This window comes from Squalius cephalus (assembly GCF_949319135.1).
Source record: "Squalius cephalus genome assembly, chromosome: 12".
In the NCBI taxonomy this organism is placed as follows: domain Eukaryota; kingdom Metazoa; phylum Chordata; class Actinopteri; order Cypriniformes; family Leuciscidae; genus Squalius; species Squalius cephalus.
The window spans coordinates 34,113,869-34,129,748 of record NC_137133.1 but is presented as its reverse complement, the minus strand read 5'-3'; the positions used below and the strand labels follow the sequence as shown (position 1 = coordinate 34,129,748).

The 15,880-nt window shown below is 37.0% G+C and overlaps 1 protein-coding gene across 1 annotated transcript in view; it reads left to right on the top strand.

Moving 5' to 3' along the window:
- Positions 1–15,880, top strand: part of tfap2d (transcription factor AP-2 delta (activating enhancer binding protein 2 delta)) — a 94,897-nt gene that overhangs the window by 1,397 nt on the left and 77,620 nt on the right. Inside the window, exons 3-5 of the mRNA XM_079889402.1 lie at positions 9,439–9,574; positions 14,328–14,539; positions 15,676–15,746. The gene's annotated coding sequence lies outside the window, so the exon portion shown is untranslated. The remainder of the gene's footprint in view (positions 1–9,438; positions 9,575–14,327; positions 14,540–15,675; positions 15,747–15,880) is intronic.

Here is a 15,880-nt window from a genome sequence, read left to right as displayed (position 1 = left end):
ACTACATCGTTACTGTCTTTACAGTGTGTACAATCGCTGAGCTTTAGGAAGCTTCCAAAGCTGAAGTTCATGGTTATGGTAAGGGGTGTTTGGTTTCGTAGACGCGCTGTAAGCGATAGACCAATCACAACAGACTGGACCGTCTGACCAATCAGAGCAGAGCAGGCTCACATAGTGGAGGGATTTAGAGAGAATGTATCTTTGGACGAGTCATTTTAAGACCCCGATATACTCACGGCAAGCTCTTTTTCGTTCTTTGCTTAGGGGTAAAAAGAAGTTTGAAATACGTGAGCAGCGAAATTCTGTTAGCGAACACTACTGACTCTACTGAATATAACACTGCTGACTCGGAGAGCGGCGTTTAGATGAATATTGTAAATAGGTGTTTACCAGCTGGAGAGAACTTTTCTGGAAAGTTCTCTGTGGCAAGTTGTTTTGAATTCCAATCGAACTTTATTTTGGCCTTATTTTGTTCGAAATTACGTCACATCAGTTCGTTCTTCAATTTCGCTTAAAGTATATTTCGGGGCCTTTAGAGTCTTTGAGAAATGAGGTGATGTGCAATGTATATTATGAGAAAATGAAAGTTTTTTTTTTTTTTTTTTACTTTTTGATGCTTGTATGCAAACCTGTTGTAGGAAACCTCCAAAACAAAACCAGGAACCTTTTAAAAAATAGCATAATTGGGGCACTTTAAATTGTAATAATATTTCACAATATTACTATTTTTCAGCAAATGAATGCCCTTGGTGAGCAGCGGAGACTTCTTTGTTTTGTTTTTACCTCACTTTGCTGCTCAAGAAACATTTCTTATTATCAATGTTTAAAACAGTAGACAACCGTGCTGAGAATTCAGGGCCAAAAAAGGTTTGTAATCATGCCGTGCCGAACCAAGCTCAAGTGGAAATATAACTGGGATCGCTCCTTACCGTTCATATCGGCCCAACAGTGGAAAAGCAGTTTTAGATTTAAATAGGCTACTGAAATTATGAGTAGCTTGTGGCCTGGCAAACTAGTTTCAGGCTTTTTTTCCATATTTGGTTCAGTGTCTTGGTCCTGAGCTTGATTCCCTATTGTACCACTGAGTACCACCGTGAATACTAGTACATGCTTTTTTACTAGGTAACCCCTCAGGACGAGATGTCAGTGTCGCTGTTTTATTCATGTTTTGCAGCTTTGGTTTTACCACAAGAACATTACACGCACTAGCATTTTTCTGCCGCTGGTGTATTGCAAGAGGGCAATTTATTTGACATTTTCAGCTTTCAGAAATGCCTTATTATAGTAAAATACCATTTAAAATTTTAAATAAATAAAAACAATGTGTGGCCTGGAACATGCAACTAAGCAAAGAGTCATAGTAGTGGTGCATTTCCACAGTTGAGGATGGATTGCATTCAAAACATCTGTAAACTATACCAGAGTTCAAAAGTTTTTACAAGTTTGGAAAACCTGAAGCCTGCATCTAAAGCTTTAGTGTGAAATAGATAGCTTCCCCAGCACTGCGTGAGATGATTTTGTGTGTGAATTGCCAGTTGGTTGTGGTTTATGTTGTACATACAGTATCTTTCAGTAAATGGGAGTTTGAGCCCCGGTGAAGGAGATACAGTCACAAGAGCCGAGAGCTGTGAAAGCCTCCGTCGGGACACACACACACGCACATACACACTGTGCTGGGACACGGACACCTGCTCAATAACGAGGGAAAGGGAGGAGAGGATGGAGCGATGGTGGATAGACTAAATCCTTTTTTCCATCATTACCTCAGTCCCGGCCCAGCGATGGCTTCTCTTCAGAACACTCTCTGCCTTCTGCTCGTTTAATTAGTCTCAGAGCTGCTCTCTCTCTCTCTCTCTCTCTCTCTCTCTCTCTCACACACACACACACACACACACACACACGCACTTTAGCTCTCAAATACACTTCTCGTTCACTCCTGTAACCTTGCTGTTCTCTGTTAACTCAGAACCCTTCCTATGTTCCCCACAATTTCTCCATTTCTCTGTCTCCCTTTAGAAGTCACGTTATACAGTGGGATCCAAAAGTCTGAGAGTAAGTTGGAAATGGGGGATTTTTTATTATTATTATTCAAACCTGGAAATAAACAGAATTAGGATTTTGGAAGATTTTAAACAAAGTAAAGTTATGACAGAAGCTCAAGATGCTCATCTATCAACAGTATCTGTCTATCTATCTATCTATCTATCTATCTATCTATCTATCTATCTATCTATCTATCTATCTATCTATCTGTCTATCTGTATCTTCATCTATCAGTCTGTTTATCTATCTATCTGTCTCTTTCTATCTATCTATCTATCTATCTATCTATCTATGTCTATCTATCTATCTGTCTATCTGTATCTTCATCTATCTGTCTGTGTTCATCTATCTATCTATCTATCTATCTATCTATCTATCTATCTATCTATCTATCTGTCTCTTCATCTATCTATCTGTCTCTTTATCTATCTATCTATCTATCTATCTATCTATCTATCTATCTATCTATCTGTCTCTTCATCCATCTGTCTCTTTATCTATCTATCTATCTATCTATCTATCTATCTATCTATCTATCTATCTATCTATCTAATATATCTGTCTGTCTGTGTTCATCTATTTATCTGTCTGTTTATCTCTGTCTGTTTATCTATCTAATCTATCTGTGTTCATCTATCTGTCTCTTCATCTATCTATCTGTCTCTTCATCTATCTATCTGTCTGTTTATCTATCTGTCTGTCTATCTATCTATCTATCTATCTATCTATCTATCTATCTATCTATCTGTCTGTCTTTCTGTCTATCTATATGTCTCTCTTCATCTATCTAAATATCTGTCTGTCTGTCTGTTTATCTCTCTATCTGTCTGTCTCTTCATCTATATATCTGTCTGTTTATCTATCTATCTATCTATCTATCTATCTATCTATCTATCTGTCTGTCTGTCTGTCTGTCTGTTCATCGATCCACTGCATTTACATTTGTTATAACTACAAACTAAGTTTCCCCCCTTTTTGTTTATCTCTCTGTCTGTTGTTCTATCTATTGTTCTGTTTATCTATCTTAAGCTTCATTTATCCATCCATCCATCCATCCATCCATCCTCCGATTAATGGTCCTCTTCTCAAAAGTATTTTTCTGGCATGATTTTTTTACATACAATTATCATATACATACAAGAATCATTACACACACACAAAAAACAGCGACAGAAAATAATTAGGTGCCAGTAGTATTAAAAATAATAAAAGCATTCTCTCTTTCCCTCTGTGTATGACCCTGTGGTTCTGACCCGTCCGTACCCTCTATTGAGACGGTTCTCTTCAGTCAGCTTGTCTTCTGCTCCGGGCCCTCTGACCGTTCACCCCTCATCGCCCGGCCTACACCTCACCATGATCTCTCGAGCTCATCCCTCCATCCGCTGTCATTGCTCTTCAGAGGCTTTGTTTTCTCGCTGTCAGAAATGAATAATTTTGAAAGTGTTTTGAGCTGTTTTGAATATCTGATGTTTTTTAGCATATTATTAGTGCCTGGCACACAGAGCAAGTGCAGAATGTGAATTTAAATGAGTTTAAAATCTGATCTGAGATCCTGTTTACTGTCGAGCTAAAACATTTAGCGCCTGTGTTCGCTCCGGCACTGCGAGGAAAGTTTGGGTAAATTGTTTAATGTGCAGGGCTGGAGGGAAAAGATCGCGAGCAGAGCGAAAAGCAAACAGAGAGACAGAACTGCACTCCTTCAGTCTGTCTGTCTATCCTCTCTGTTCTCTGCGTCTGAAAGAGACACGCTGGTGTGATAGAGTTCACGCTGACAGCCTGACACCACTCATCTGTCTCCTGAGAGTCAATCATTCCAGACAGGTACCATTACTCAAACACACACACACACACACACCAGCCAGAACATGCACGAGAACGCACACCGAACAGGAAAGTCACTCTTTAGCATCTCACACAATCAAAACAACATCCATGTGTGTATGTTACACACAACTCATTTTAACACACACATGTCGAAACACATGAACACATCACATATATGACGCATCTCGGATGTAAATCGTGTGATTCAACTTCATGAACACACCATTTTATCAAATTAATCTTTTTAAAGAGGCTCTTCTTGATTTCAGAAACTAAATTCACTGCAAGTTTATATGGAGGCCGCTTTGTTAAAATGAAATAGTGTGAATTTAATTTTCTCCAAATGAAAGTTTCTCCACAACAGCAGAAGTGTTCACAGGGCCAGTGCCTTCCAAATTGTCTTAAGCTGCAAATCAATATCTCGAGAAGATGAATTTGGATCTTGGTCAACTTTGCATTGGGACACTGATGACTGTCCAGAGAAAGTTTTCCACAATGCTGTACACACCAGGATCGATATGGTATGATTTTATTAATGTTGTGCATATTTAAAATCCCATGATGAAATATCAGATTTTCTTAATATAACACTTTATACAATACAAACTACTTTATAATTACAGCTTTACAGTAAATGTCAGTATAAGCAAATGTGCTTGTCTTCTATTATAGTTTAGCAGCCGATGATCAATGATTTTATGTTACATTGTGGGAGTTTTAGGCAGTTTTGCGCCCCTTGAAAGCACCGCAGGAAGGGCGTTTCTCGAGGGTTCGTTGTAAATAAATGTAACTAAATCACTTCTCACAAAGGGCCCGTTCACTTTGTTAAGGGAGCTATCATCATTTTGAGAAAGCAATTTTGTCTGGTATTTTGAAAAGTATTTTGGTGGTGCATTCTTGTGAATCAATTTGAAGAAATTCCTATTAGAGATATTACCTGGGGTTTAAACCCCACAGGAAATGTTTGTTTTACCACTTGCCACAAGCACCGTAGAGAAAGTACGCAGTATATTTGTAAATATATTTCAATTAAAGATATGTACAGTCTATATTGATGCGAATCTTAACAGCTGATTTTGAATTTTTCTGCTACATACCACGAGGTAGCATCCCAAAACACCAAAAAGTGTTATGGTTAAGGTATAGTTTATTGTCCCAGAGGGAAATTTGTCTTGGGCTCAAAAATACAGCCACTGCATCACATAAAACAAATAGTAAAATGGCAAATTGACATAATATAATAACACCAACACATAAATTAGAAAGAGGAAAATAATAATAATATATTACTTAGTGTTATTTAATAGCTTAATTGCAGAAGGAATGGCTTCATGGTGTATATGGTGACATATGACAGTAATGAGTAGGGCATATGTTCTCCTCCTGATCCATATTTTTCCTGTATGGTGTAATTTAGCATAACTGAAATGCTGTATTGACCAGTAAGGTTAATGTGAATTAATCTCCCTTCAACATTAGCCTATAAGATTTCAAAATGTTTGTCATTTTATTTAACAAAATATTTTTCTATGTCTTGAATCATACTAAGTTACTAGTTTTTATTGTAGTAAAGGTAAATGGTGTTTTGGCGGGAAAGGGAGAGTAATCAGTTCTCAGCAGATGTCGCTGTTGCCACAGTAATACTGACCGGCCGCGCGTGTGCACGCTCGTTTTCTCCACGTTCATTAACTTGTTTACTATTTCTGCTGGTGGACTTCCCGGTAAAGTGACTTAACATCAGTTCTGAACGGTAGAAACGGCATCAGTGCGGCGCGTCCTCGGGCTTCGCGCCACCGTGAGCTCCACCGGGCCTCACCTGTCTCGAGCCCTCGCGCGCTCTTCTAACCCGGAAGCTGCGCGAGTTTAATTAATATACCAGAGCTGCGGTTCGCGCCAGCAGGGGGCGTTACGAGCACACTGTCATCAACCCAAATGGGCTCTAACAAAAAGTATCCTACTGTGGTAGGCCTATTATTGTATTCTCTTTAAGTAGATTTAGAATCTAAGTATATTCATAATGTTTTGTCTATAGCTTACCCAGATACAAATCTACAGCATTGCACTGTTTTTGATGACATTGTAACATGCCATGTTTTTTTTGTTACTTTTTGTTACTTTTGACAGTTGCGCTATTATAATAGCCTACTTATAAACTATTGCTTTATACTACTGCTATTATAAAAGTTACTTTGATAAATAGTCTACTACCTCATATTACTCCAACAAGGTAGTAGGTAGCCTACAGTAGGCCTTTGTGTCTAGATCCAAGCATCCCTGTTTCCTTTCAATTAATCTGTTGAATATAGCTCCCTTTGATTGTTTTTGTGGATATATGGTATTTGCATAGCCTATAATAATCATAAAATACCATTACTCTACCATGTTTCGGCAGCCTTTGCTACACCTCAGTCTTTCTCAGTAGACTGTAGTTCAGAATTCAAACTCATTGATTAATGTCTTAAGAATAAGCGTTCACATATTTAACTGACTGAAATAACGAGACAAGATTCTCTTCCTGCCTCCAGGTGCAGATAAACACCAGCACATCCTCCCTACGATTCTCTCATTTCACTTAAACGCCTCACTCACATCACATAGGCCTATACACGTGTATTTTACGAATCTTTTTGTTGGTGAGTTTGAAATTCAGTGCAGCCAATTCTCGAATTCTGTACTTGTTTGTAGAGCTGTGTTCATTAGCGCTGGAGTCAATAGCAGCTCTTAACGTATCTCGACTAAGATTAAAGGTTTAGTTTAGCTTTCAAAGTCTAACGCTCGGGTCAGGACTCGTTGGCTGTCTGGATTACAAGGGTTAACAGGCGACTTAACCGAATCAACTTAACCAGATAACGCAGATGTGATTTATTTCTGCCTGATTATTCTAATATGCTTTAGATTAGAATGATGACGACTAGTGTGAAGACTCTCACGCACGCGCGGCACTAGAAGACATATAAACTTCCCTATTAGCTGCTTCAGTTAAAATGGCATTTGTGCAGTATTTTATCAGGCAGTTGACAAGTGAATTAGAGTTGGCTGTTAGCGCCGTTGAGCTTTATGACAATAGCCTTAGGGTCTCGCTAAAGATCGCTTCACCGCCCTGCTCAGCCCGCGCCGCGCGCTACCGCTGACGCTCAAACCGAAGTGACATGCTGTCATAACAATAGTTTACAAAAACGTGAAGTTCTGCGTTTGGGCAGAAAAAGCCAGAGAGTTTTAACTTCTGCGTCTGTCTCTTTTTTCCCCCTCCCTACCGACATCCCATTTGCGCTCTGACAGATGTGGATGTTTTTAACTGTGCTAATGTTCCCCTCTCTCTGTCTCTCATCTGCCTCCCATACATAAAATGCTAATGGGATCATCATTTGTAAACGGGGTGTGTGTGTCGTTGTTTGGCCAGAATGTTGCTTTCACAGAACTGTATCCCTCTATGATTTGTTGTAAAGGTAAATATAGTGAAATATTGAACAATCCGGCTGCCCAAAAAAAAAAAAAAAAAAAATGTACGCACACTGAAGAAAAAGTTTTTCTATCTCTCACCAATACATCAAAGAATTGTTCTTTCTTATTGGTATTCTCTGAACGCATCTGAAGGTAGTGAGGTCGCAGTGAGGTCTGTAACCCTACACACACACACACACACACACACACACACACACACACACACACACAGACAGAGTCCAAATGAATTCACACACTGTCATACACAAAGACAGACAGATGTATTGTATATTGTGTGTGTGTGTGTGTGTGTGTGTGTGTGTGTGTGTGTGTGTACCTGGCTGCTCTGTGAAGTCTTTAATGGGATTTTGCCTCGGGCTGTTTTATTAAGATGTTGCTTTCTGCTGCCTGTGCAGCTGACACCATTCCCCCCCACCCCACCCCAAACACACACACATACACACACACACTCCCCCCAGACCCCACCTCCAAATGTACACACACACACACTCACTCACACACACACTCACTCACTCACTCACTCACACTCACTTCATCCCTCTGAAATTTTTGCCACACTGCAGTCCTTGCTCTCAGTCTGAGGCCGGTGTGTGCATGTGTGAGAGTCAGGGGTCCTTATATCGGTTTCTGAACGTTTCCTCAGACAGGATCAGTTTAACTATACCTGAGTTAATGTGTTATGATGGATGAGAGTGTGTCTTTGTTAACACTGTACTTGTGTGCGGGGTTTAGCTGTACTTGCTGGTTTCTTTTAGGGTTTGGGATAGTCTGGGATCATATTCGGCTTTATATAAAAACAACAGAAGTTAACATTCCCTCGTTCCTCATGTTAACGTGTGGGTTTACCTATAGCTACCTGTTTACAAAACTGTTAGCTAAAAATAAAAACCATCCTTAGGGACATCCTCAGTTGCAACAAATATTCATATATAAAGTTAAATGTTTTAATTCTAAAAGGGTTCTTGAGAGATTATGGGTTAAAGTTTTGGTAATGATTATAAAACCATTGCAATATCTTTATTTAGATAGCTAAGTGTTTGCATATGTGTGTACTTTGGGTACAAATTTGTACAGAAGTTAAAGCTAACAACTTGCGTTGGTGATGAAAAAAAAAACGTAAAAAAACAAAACAATTTTACGTTTATGCAACTTCAAAATGTGATGCTTAATTCAATGTTACTTGCACTTTCTTAGTAATTATTTGTAAAATTAACAAGCAATTTCTTGGTGAAAATTGTATACACCAATTTTATAATGAAATGTCCTCATTTAGAGGTTTTAATTAAAGGAACTAAAACCTCCAGAAACGAGCCACAAAATACACCTGCCTAAATATATTTATTTATTTATTGTAATTATAAAATTGCAAATGTTTTAGGGTTTGGGATCCGTTTGGGCTTAAGTGTGTGTAATGTTCATAATTAGTTTTGTATAAAAATATCAGAAGTCTATCCTCATTTGTATAGCTATACGTGAAGTTTGTGTGCACACTTAGCTATATTTTCGATACAGATTTGTTCCTTGCTCAACTAAATCTGAAAAAACAAAAAACTTCACTGAAAATAATGGGTGTATACTTTGCAAATATTTCCACTCAGAAATTTCTTGTAAATTTTATAATTACAAAGAAACGGCAAGTGTAACAATGAATTAAACGTGAAATTTTGAAATAAAAAGTCGGAAATACTATTTTCTTGTAAAACGTACTCTACTATTTATCTGGTTTTTTTTTTTTTTTTTTTTTTTTACAGTTATCGCTTTGTGAATCTTTGTTTGTAAAAATCTTTTAAAATAGTGTTCTTTTAAAAAAAATGAAGTTTTAGGTTTACGTTTTTAAGTTTTAATTTAAGGGTAGGGAAAGGTTTAGTAAATGTACATTATGTTTGTGTGTGTCCTCGCATGCAGACTCCAAATGAAAAAATAAACGTGTGCATGTGTGTGGATGGCTGCAGTGTCAGGCTGATTGTGCTGTCAGGGTTCGAGATGCTCGATGAGCTTCCTGTTTGTCTCGCTCTGGGCACCATGTTCATCTGCAGACACTGACTGAGTGCCCTGTCTCTCTCTCTCTCTGTCTCTCTCTCTTCTCTGCTGTATCCCTGAGGCCTATAGATTGTGCAGAGCAACCTACATTCAGCAGCTTAAAGACACAGAGAGACAGGGAGGCTGGAAAGGATGGGACACAGCAAAGAGTGACAGGAAGATGGAGGAAGAAAAGAAAAGAGTGCATAACAGGAAAAAGGGTTCAGTTAAGCTCTTTCTCTAACACACATTTACACACACAAACACACACACACACACACATAGGGAGTTTGCTGGACACTGATGCTTTGTGACATCACAGCACTTTGTCTGATATTTTAAATATGAGGTTGAGACCCTGGTTGGGGGTGGAGCTTCAGAACACACACACACACACACACACACACACACACAATCAAGATCGACTGTACAGTGCAATAGTAAATGCCCATTTTTTAGTTGCTTTGGCTTCGTAAGTATTTTTCGCTTTCAATTTCTCTATAGCAATTCAAAGTAATAAACCAGACCAACCAGACATAACAAACAAACTTTGATTTGATGCAAAAAGTATTTGAAAATCGTAGGGAAAACATTTGAAGATGCAATCGACTACTCATCCCATATAAGCACTGACTGAGTTGAAAATGACAGTAATTATAAAAACAATGTTTGCAATTTTAATTTATATCATTATACATCATTATTAGTTTTTTTTTTCAATCATAAAAGTCATATGACATGATTTTATTTGAACACTTTATAATAAGGTTTCATTTTTTTAACATCAGTTAACTACTTTAGTTAACATGAATTAAGAATGAACTACTACAGCATTAATTCATCTTAGTTAATGTTAATCTCAGCATTTACTAATTAAAAGTTGTATTTGCTAACATTAGTTAATACACTGAACATGAACAAACAATGAATGACTGTATATTTATTAAAGGTTGTATCAGCGATTTCAGGCCCAAACATAAATGATCACATTCATCTAATCTTTCCTAACGATCCGCTAGCTGCCCGCCCTATAAGCAGGCCGTCAAAAAAACTTGTCTCTGTAGGCAGCCTAGGCTCTGAGATCTGCACACAAAAACAAGTGGTTTCACCAACCACTCAAAACCAAAGCAAATAGTGTTCCAACCAATCACCGACAGGGGGTGGATGTTGTGAGGTTTTGCGCTCGTGCACGACTGCCTATGACGGCACCCCTGATACAACCTTTAACTAACATTAACAAAGATTAATAAATACTGTAACAAATGCATTGCTCATTGTTAGTTCATGTTAGTTAATACATTAACTCATTTTAACAAATGAGACCTTATTTTAAAGTGTTACCCTAAATGGCTTAATAAACCAATGAAATTGTGTCGTGATGAAAATCTAAAAATGTGTAAGTACAGAATATTTCTTCATTTAATATATTATTTTCTCAAATATACAAGTGAGTCAAATTTAATTGAAAAAGGAAAAATATACAAAGAGGGAAGAAAAAGTAAAGTTCACGGCATAGACTCTTTAAAATACGTCCAAGAGTTTTGCACACCGGTCTGTTATTGTAGAGACATCGATGTTACATTTTCACGCCCCTAAACATGACGCAGAACAAAACAAACTGTGATTGGTTGCTTTACATGTCAGTCAGACGGCCTCCGGCCCTTAGCCAATGAAAGCCTCGATGGAGTCCTTCTGCCATCAGTCTGAAGCTCTGGCTACACGAGACTTGCATTAATTCACCGGGGAGAGATTGATTGACAGACTGAGGGGTGGGACTTGGACTGACTGACAGCCATTAAATGTCATTAAGAGCAATTAGCAATTAATACAGAAATTGCTAATCCCTGAAACAGCCGCAGTAATGAGAGTATGACAACACACACACACACACAGAGAGTGACTGGAGGAGACCAGGGAAAGAAACATCAGTCAATATCGATTGTGCTTTAATTTCTCCTGTCAGCCTTAGGCCTCAATCACACGCCACGTTTACAACTAAAGACACAAAAAACACATACATTTACACAGGAGCTTAGCAGAAACACACACTCATGTAGTGTGTCAGACTTTGTATTATGATTATTCTGTCCATTACTTTCTTTTTGTATTGAACTGCCAATTTTTTTCAGTTCCTTGATGAATGAAAGTTTAAACAGAATTTATTTTACTTTTTTAAGTTTTAAATTATTTTTAAAAATCTTACAGACCCCAAACTTTAGGACAGTAGTTTAATATAATAATAATTGTTTTTATATTAATTGTTTTTATTTTTTAATTGTTAACAATTATTTTTTATAATTGGTTTAATTGTTTTATTTTTTATTATAATAATTGTTAAAAAAATAAATATTAAAACAATAATAATTGTTTTTATCTATTGTATGTATATGTATAGTTAAAAAATTTGAGGTCAGTAAGATATTTTTTACAGTAAATTGATCAAACGTGACAGTAAAGACATTTATAACGTGAAATATTTTTATTTCAAATAAATAGACTTTCTATTCATCAAAGAATCCAGAAAAAAAGGGTTTCCACAAAAAATATGAAGCAGCACAACTTTTTCAACATTGATAATAATATTAAGAAATGTTTCTTGAGCAGAAATGATTTCTGAAGGATCATGTGACACTGAAGACTGGAGTAATGATGCTGAAAATCCAGCTTTGATCACAGGAATAAATGATATTTTAAAATATATTCAAATAGAAAACAGCTATTTTAAATCGTAATAATATTACTGAATATTGCTGAGCATAATCGACTTTCGACTTCTTTCAGAAACATGAAACCAATCTTTTAGGCTACTGTATAGGCTATATATATATATATATATCAGGGTTTCCGTTGTCCGGTAATTACCGGACATTGGCCGGAAAAAAAAAGAAATGTCCGACAAAATTAAATTTCTCCGGTCAAATTGTCCGGTTAAAACTTACAGTCTATGGGTTAAAATTGCCTAATAATCCCGCCCCCCTAACACAATCTGAATTTGAGAATAAGCCTAAAATGTATAAAGCAAAAATACACCGACCTTTGGCTATGTTATAAAGGAACAGGCTCTACCGTTTGAAAATTATTAAACATTATTACATGGCTTGGTTGAATTCCAATGTGGAATGCGGTCTGTTATTTCTTGATATCAGACTGCTCCGAAGCATAGCGGCGCCAGGATTTTGATTGTAGGTGGGCCTCCAGAAAACTGGATGGGCCCGTTAAAATAAGCCAAAAAAAAACAAAAAAAAAACGGGTTCCCCTTCATCTCCGTTTCAGCGCTTTTCTGGGCACTGAGGACAGTGACTCGGTAGCCAATTGAATGCGTAATTAGCATAGGTAAAAAAAAAAAAAAAAGTTTTTTTGTTGCTTTTTTTTTAATACAATTACAATTTCGTTTAATTTATTGTTTAATAAAATTATAGGCCTATTATTTTTAGTTTATTAACAGCAACAACAGCTGTAAAGATGAAGTTGACGATCGCCATATCCGTAGTGAACGCGCCTATAGAGAGAAATGCACATCATGGATTACATAATCAGAGAGTAGCCTATTTCTTTTCGTTTTAAATTGTTAAAAAGACATTTCAAGCTTTCTTAAGATATATTTCATGTCTGTGAGGGTGAGGCCTACGCTGAGTTTCGTTAAATTAGAATGAGATGCGCTCCCGTTCAAGAGCTATGCAAGTGACCGCGCGGGCGCCTGCATATTAGGCTTATCGTCTGCTATTAGCTGCTTATTTATTAAATACAGGCAATTGGTTGATAAAAAAATTATTAAAATTAAGATACAATTTATACAAAACGAAATTCACTTCAAAAAAGTCTTTCTACAAAACCAAACTTAATTAAGTGGTCAAAATCATGTCTGACCTGCTCCATGTCTCTCGATATTGCGCATCCTATCCTACTCGTGCGGTTCACTTTTCATAATCAACATAAATTAAAAAATAACTTAATATTTTAACAAATATTAAACTATGAGCTTATTTAATGGCTACAACACGTATAGTAGGCCTAGACTCTCTATTTGTACAAATTGCTGCACATTAATTTTATTCTGAATTTTGCACACATAAGTTGAAAGGCATTTGTTTGTGCATGCATGTAAAACATTTATCAAGTTCACTGCAACATTTATCAAGTTCACTGATAATTATGCGCGCATTTATTAATTATTATCTTAATGAACAATGAAACAAGGACGAACCATATAAACTGCGTTTTTTGTTTAGAATGAAATGGATCGCAAATAGATCCGAATGAAGAAACGTACAAAAACATAGTAGAAAATGGGTCTCGTGTGTTCCTGCAGAGAGGGGGTTCTCGCTGCAGAATCGGATCAAGACGAAGCAACAAAAAAAGCCTTGCGGAGAACAAGGTTACGCGGCTTATGCGCATTGCAAGTTGTGGAGAGACACTGGGAAGTTCGCTTGAGTAAAAACAATAGGCTTCAGATATTTTATGTGGGAAAGGGGGATTGGTTTGTTAAACTATGAATGTGAAACCATAGTAAAAACAATTGCCGTTGATTGACGCCAATCGGACGGTCATGTTTTTTTTTTTTCGTTTTTTTTTTTGAAAGTTAGGCTAATAAACATGTTGCATTCGGCCTGATTATGTCATTTTTTAAGTTACATAGCCTTCCTCCAGTTTTCCTCAACTTGACTAATTAAGAGGCGATATTTGTCCGGCAAATCATTAAAATGTCCGGAAAACGAAACCTCTGCTGGTCACTTTGAACGGCACCATTTTTTTCTAGCGGAAACTCTGATATATATATATATATATATATATATATATATATATATATATATAAACCATGAAATCCATTAAATTCTGGCTGAATTTGGATACCGCATACTACTTATACTAGTTGTGATATATTTATATGGTAGAAATAGTAAGAGTAGTATGCTTAGCCAGTCTCTCTCACTTTATCACTTTTTTCTGTGTCTTTGTCTTCCACTTTGCCTTTCCGCTAGTTTCTGTCAGGATGGTGTGAGCGAAACGGAGGGACGAGTGGAAGAGATGATTACAGCGGTGTAACTTTGGAGCAAAAGGACAGCGAGAGACGTTTCTGAAGCGTTGAAGGAGATACGCGGAGAACGAGCGAGAGAGGGAGAGGATCCGAAGGGTCGATTTATCTTACATTGACAGGAGCGGCTTCAAACGATGACCTTGAGGACTAATGAGAGTAAATGAGTGAAATATTTTTCACTTTTAAAAAGTGAAACTATAATCAAATGGAAGCCTGAAAGATGGACTAATGAGCTTCAGCGATGATGAAAGCGTGCGAGAGAGAGAGCGATACGGACTGATAGAACGAGAGAGAGAGAGAGAGAGAGGGAGGTAGTCATTTGGCAGAGCCTGCAGTGTCAGGCCCTCACTCCTGCCATCTCATTAGCTGACCTGACGACTGCCTGATTAGAATACGTTTGATGAAAATTTCAAGGATTTTTTCCCCCACTCAACATTCAAATTTTTTTTTTGGTGTGATTTAATAAATATTGCACAACTTTATTTTTGAGACACAGAAACTGGGAGGTAATTAATTAAGATTAAAGCCGTCTTCACCAAGTTGATTTATCGATTTATTATTCGCCCTGAAATCAACAAATATATTTAAAACACAGAGACAGCAATGGACATAGAAACTTGTTGAGCACACAAGTCACACACTTGCATGTCAGACGTTATTTCACTCAACATAAACTGAATTTGTACCCTTCAAAAATGTATTTAACATCTTATTTCAAGCAGTCCAGTTTTTTCCAGATGCTTCATTCTTTGGTGTTTAATACTGGTTTTGCAAAACCACTTTCTGTGCATAGCGCCACCAAATGGCTAAATGCTTCAATCTTATTTGTTGACAAGGCCTTGAAGCAAACATCTTGCTCAAGTGGGTTTGATATTTTGTGGTAATTCTCGTCGTTGTGATTATGGGATGGTAACCACAAGGAACTTTGTTGCTGTGCCTGTGTGATTTTTGATGCTCTTTTCAGTGAAGTAAAGACATGGCTTAGAGAAAATCCAAGGCACTCTTCTTCAAAATTATTAAAAAATCCTTTATTTGACTGGCTATATAGCCAGTAAAGTAAAGGCTTTTTAAATAATTTTGAAGAAGAGTGCCTTGGATTTTCTCTTTTCCACATTTATTTGAATTCCCGACCCCAAAGAGCACCTTCAGACATCTGACTGAACTCCCTGAGCACCCTGAACACTTTTTTTTTGTCTTCATGAAGACAAGGCTTGTTCGTAAAAAATAAAGTTTAAATCATAAAATCCCATAGAATTAACTGGAAAGCATTTTTCATTTTTTTTCTCTTTCAGATATTTCTACTTTGCCAGAAACGTCAGGCTTCCCCAACCATTTGAACCATCAGGATTGGTCTGTTATTTTGGTAATAATTTAATATGTCCAACTTTAAGCAGAAAAGTAATCAGTATACACATATACACTACTGTTTAAAAGTTTGAATAGTACATTTTACAAATTAATACTTTTAATCAGCAAGGATGTATTAAATTGATCGAA